The sequence below is a fragment of the Oncorhynchus masou genome, chromosome 29 (assembly GCF_036934945.1).
Source record: "Oncorhynchus masou masou isolate Uvic2021 chromosome 29, UVic_Omas_1.1, whole genome shotgun sequence".
Taxonomy (NCBI): domain Eukaryota; kingdom Metazoa; phylum Chordata; class Actinopteri; order Salmoniformes; family Salmonidae; genus Oncorhynchus; species Oncorhynchus masou.
Window position 1 is genome coordinate 66,813,206 of NC_088240.1, and position 6,169 is coordinate 66,819,374.

Sequence of the window (6,169 nt, forward strand, 5' to 3'; positions counted from 1 at the left end):
TTAGACTGGGCTTAGTTTACAGTAATCTAGAGGCGAAAGAAATGCATACCTATTTAGGCGAGGTGCTGGCTAGCGGAGTGGAACACTTAAAATAAAAGGAGAGCCGCACGCTCTAGGAGCTCAGATGCAAAAATATTTTTTAAACGTTTTCTTAGTCACATTAAACCAGCGTGTGGAGAAAAAAAAAAATCACTGGGGAAGCTAAGCCAGTAAAAAAATAGCCAAATTACAACCTGTGTTGTGATAATTAACTGTTATAAACTGTTAGTTAATTTGCCTTGGGACAATATGAAGACACAGTGGCAGAATAATATACAACCACACCTTTTTTTCATCACAACACCAGAGAGCAACCTCTGTCTAGTGAAGTCCACAAAACATATTAAATGTAACAAACAGTAAAATGACCTACAGCATGGTCAAGTAATTTAATGTTTTCGGACTAATAAACAATCATTGATTTACAACCACGGAGAGTGATTCTACTGCAAGTCGCAAAGAAAACAGGAGCTGCCTCCACTATTCCAGCACCATTCCAACATCAAATTGCCTCTGATGAGTCTAAAACAGTGACAACTAAAAGACACCAAAAACAATTTAGTCCAATCAAGGTAAGCTAAATAAGATGTGGCTGTCAGTGGTTCTGATTTGTGTGTGTGTGTGTGTGTAGTGCATGGGTGAACGCTGATCTACAAAATTAGATATCAGTGCATATCTTCAGGACGGTATTAAGTTGTAACGACACCAGCAACATTGTGAAAGACACTGGCTTACATCCTGCCTTTGCATTAATGTTTAATTTCACGCCTTCGAGCAGCTCTGACATTCGTAACAAGGTTATATTTATCCTAGCATGATAGAACCACTGACAGCTAAATCACGCAACCGACACAGTATGTACTGTAAGCTCACCGTTTATTGACATTTCAGTTTCTTATGGTATACTGTCAGCTGAACGACATCTAGTGTCATGGCCTTTTCAATTTACACAATTATGGAAAGTTACCAGATAGCATAAAATATACATGGTTGTAATTAGTTTGAGGGTTAATGGTTACAGTCTGATTGTCTGTTCTGCCTTTAGTCTGGAAGGCAAGGCCTGTTGAGCATGTCGCTGGTGGTCAACTTCATCTGGTTTCTGTACCTCTGGATCTCACATGGAGACAGCACGTAGTCCCAAATGTGGACGTCTGTCAGTAGGCCAACAAATGACGAATGCTGGTTGAAACGCCCGCTGAACAAATCCTGATCTTGAAATAGGAAACAGCAACATGTTGTGTTCCGTAATGGAATGCTTTCTTGTTCTGTTCAATGTTGGATGCTTTATTTTCAAGCAGAAAAGACTATGTGCATTTTTCAGCTTACATTTCATTCGACTTGAAAAAATAAACAGGCGCAAATTGTGTACTCTACCAAAAGTTTAAGTACTAGTGATCAAAGACAAACCATTAAACATATCTAAACAGAATAAGTTTTACTATCTACTATTTACTGTCACATTTCATTGCAGTTATCACAGTGACTATCTTACATTGAGGTACAGCACAGCATGTTGTAATCACCACAATTACTAGTAGGAATTTCTCCATCTCGTAAGAATAAAAAAACGGTTATTGTCTTAATTAACTTTCTTAATGTATATGAAAAACATCTGCCCTTTATGCTACTGAGCAGAACAGTAACGTACCATTTATCATAGCTGTGATGAAAAACATTTGCCCTTTATGCTAAAAAGCGGACCATTTTATTTAGATTCAAGGTGTAACGTGCGTTGTTTGAAGGAGACCAAGGCGCAGCGTAATTTATGGTCATCATATTTATTTAAATGAGAACCAGCAACAAAATAACAAAGTGAAACCAAAACGACCGTACCGTTCCATAGGCTACAAGAGCTGTAAAAAAACAAGATCCCACAACATAGGTGGGAAAAAAGGCTACCTAAGTATGATTCCCAATCAGAGACAACGATAGACAGCTGCCTCTGATTGGGAACCACACTCGGCCTAACACCCCACATCACACCCTGACCTCACCAAATAGAGAAATAAATCGGCTCTCTAATGTCAGGGCGTGACACAAGGTGATGTTATTTGCATTGCAACAGGTTTAACATCAATTTGTAAAATACATGAACTTACCTTGTGGGTTGTCAGAGTGCCTTGTTGGTGTGTGTGAGAGTGCTGAATACTTATCTTCTACTTGTTTCCTCTTCTACTTTTTCGTTTCTATCATCAGCAGTTATACCCGTTTCCTTTTTGTGTCATATCATGCAAACTTGACAGGCATTATTGACCTAAACAGGTATTATTAATCACCAGTTCCCTTACTTACAGAAATATTGGCTCAGTCACACAAGAGGAAACATCAGCATAGACAACTTGAACTTCAATAGTTCTTAGATCTCTTTTTTTGAGTTCGTCAAGAAATGATTCCAAAACAGAGAATTTTACATCAGGGTTTTCATTAATATTGTAGATATGTATTGAAGAACATAACAATATAAATATTTATTTGATCCAGGTGAACAATAGCAGTCACAAGTTGATATAACATTGATAATGTAGTACTTCAAACACTCACAACACACATTCATAAAAATAGCATTATACCAAGTACATACAATGAAAGAAAAGGAGATGAGGCTAAAGCAACAGAAAGGGAAACAAACCAATCAACAGAACATTTCAAATGTGGAAACCTTTGAGAGCATAAACAAATGAAAAGGTACATTTAAACAGTATTGTGCATTTTAAACGTCCTGCATTATTCACCTGTGCAGTTTTTAGTTTCCTCATGAACCAGGTTTCCATCCAACCTTTGTGTGTAAACTGTCAGATAAAATAAAAGGTCATGACAGGCCTGATAGAAACAGCATGTCAGTAAATCTTCCAAATGTGACAAAACATCCTCGACAAGGTGGGATCTTTTTTTGAGTCTAAAATAAATTGAGAAATGCCAAATATTGATATAATAAACATCATATTGAAGTAAACAGAGTCACACGATGACAGTGTGCGGTCTTCCCATTACGACTCAGGAAAGCACACAGTTTGTCATAATTTATTTAATCTGTAGATTAATCTTCAGAGTGGTGAAGGTGCACAGTTATGAGCTTGATGCTCCTTTCCAAGAAATATTTAGGGTCTTTTTCTGGTAATATCATGATTGATGTGCTTGGCTGCTGTTTGTAAAATACAAATACTCTGTCCATAATAATCTCATGTAGGCTATACCCGCACTGTATCTGCAAGCTGTTCTATTGGCAGAGTTGAAAATGGAATGCAAACACATTTAGCTTCTATTTTTTATTTGGTACATGGGAATTTAACCACAGAATGTATTTTTATGTTGACAACATCACACACACATTTTACCCACAAGTCAATTTGATGGAAACATCTCTGGTGGGAAAATGCACATTTTGTTTTTATGTGTATTTTAGAATATTCGCATGAAGCACTTGTTGTAAATCCAGGTTAATCTTTAAAATGGTGTAAAATACATGTATGTTTGAGGAATTTTAATTATAGGATTTCTGTTGTTTTGAATTTGGCGCCCTGCAGTTTCACTGGCTGTTAACGAGGTGAGACACTACCATCCCACATACCCTAGAGAGGTTAAGTAAGTAAGTGAAGGAAAATCTATACCCATTTATTTTATTGATGCAATCAATATAATTAGTCCAAAAGATCCCACTTGTCAGTCTCTGGTTGAATCAACACTTTCCACATTGTTCCTGTGTTTTTAATGTTGGTACAAGCAGTTTCTGGGAGTATGTCTTTGTCTCTACATTCACCTAAAAGATCATCTATGTATTTAGATATTTGGCATTTACACAAACAGCCAGTTATATCCACCACAAATGGAAGTGTTCCCCATAACATTAGACACTGTGGGCCACTTTGTCTATCTAGTGATGAAAGGGAAGCCTGTTGCTGGGTTTCAGAGAGTCTGTCTTCTGGAGGAAAACTCTGCTCCAGAGAGGATCACACTGATAGATGTGTTTTTATGAGTCTGACCTGCCCCCGGAGATGTATCAGACAGACACAAAACATAAATTGAAAAACTTTTACATGTCTCTGAAACCTGTGTTTCATCTGGGGATAAGTGTACAATCAGTCAGAGAGAGGATATGAGAGAGAGAGCTTTCACCATTCTCTTTACGTAAGAGGGAAAACTAGTGTCTGGTTGACATACGGTTGAAAATATATGCATTAAAATGCAACAAGGTAATACAACTGCATATCAATTAAATGTTATTGTTAACGGCTAATGTTAGCATTCAGCTAACGTTAGCATTCAGCTAACCACGGTTGGTGGTCATCAGCTATCCTTTAGCTCGAAAAGCTATCGGCAGTTTTGTACAATGCGACTCAGACCAGAGCATACCGGACCCATTTTCTCTCCATATCCCCAGATTTCTACCCCAAGCTCTGGACATTTACACCTGGATCTTGCAGCTAGCTAGCTGCTATCCGAGTGACTTTTGGTTTACGTTGGTCCCGGAGCAAACAATTATTCCGGAGCTAGCCAGCTGAAAAGTTCCATCAGCCATTCCTGGCCTACGATCACCTATCCGGACCCGTTTTACTGCCGACGCGGAGCCCCACCGGGCCTTCACGACTGGACTACTCTGACGTTATCTGCCCGAGGGAGTTATCCAACTGGCCCCTCTGTCGTCACGTTACCTGAACGCCCATCTGCGGCCCGCTAATTGTTAGCTGTCTTATCGGCTGGAATCTGAATAGGTCTATCGGACAATTTTTTGGGGTCACTATAACTATTTTGCCAATTGGATTGGTCCCCTCTACCACACGGAACCCCACTAATCTACCGATGGAAAATGCATGAGGTGGCTAAAAACAGACCATCCTCTGCCAGCTTGCTACCCATGGTCCGGCTAGCTGTCTGAATCGCCGTGACACCAACCAACCTCGCTACTCACTGGACCCTTATGATCACTCGGCTAAGCCTCACCTTAATGTCAATATGCCTTGTCCATTGCTGTTCTGGTTAGTGTTTATTGGCTTATTTCACTGTAGAGGCTCTAGTCCTGCTCATTATACCTTATCCAACCTTTAAGTTCCACCACTCACACATGCGATGACATCACCTGGTTTCAATGATGTTTCTAGAGACAATGTCTCTCTCATCATCCCTCAATGCCTAGGTTTGCCGCCACTGTATTCACATCCTACCATACCTTTGTCTGTACATTGTACTTTGAAGCGATTTTATCGCCCCCATAAACCTCCTTTTACCCTCTGTGCCGGACGTCCTAGACGACCAATTCGTATAGCTTTTAGCAGTAAAGCATACTTAACTCATGCTGCCAAACATACCCTCATTAAACTGACCATCCTACCAATCCGCCATCCGTTGTCGCCAAAGCTCCATATACTACCCACCACTGCGACCTGTACGCTCTCGTTGGCTGGCCCTCACTTCATACTCGTCGCCAAACCCACTGGCTCCAGCTCCTGGTCACCGTAGCAGCACCCACCTGTAGCACGCGCTCCAGCAGGTACATCTTTCTGGTAACCCCCAAAACCAATTCTTCCTTTGGCCCCCCTCTCCTTTCAGTTCTCTGCTGCCAATGACTGGAACAAACTACAAAAATCTCTGAAACTGGAAACACTTAACTCCTCACTAGAGTTAAGCACCAGCTGTCAGAGCAGCTCACAGATTACTGCACCAATACATAGCCCATCTATAATGTATCCCCAAAACTACCTCTTCCCCTACTGTATTTATGTATTTAGCTCTTTTGCACCACATTATTTACATTTCTACGCACATTCTTCCACTGCAAATCAACCATTCCAGGGTTTTACTTGCTATATTGTATTTACTTTTCCACCATGGCCCGATCGCACCTCATTTGCTCACATCGTATAGACTTATTTTTCTACTGTATTATTGACTGTATGTTTGTTTTACTCCATGTGTAACTGTGTTGTTGTATGTGTCGAACTGCTTTGCTTTATCATGGCCAGGTCGTAATTGTAAATGAGAACTTGTTCTCAACTTGCCTACCTGGTTAAATAAAGGTGAAATTAATCCTAGAAACAAACGATGATTGAATGGTAGCCAACCTTTGAAGCTATAATAGCAAAGAAACAAGAGTTCATGCCTTGAAGACAAAGCTGTCATCACACTGAGGGTGCAG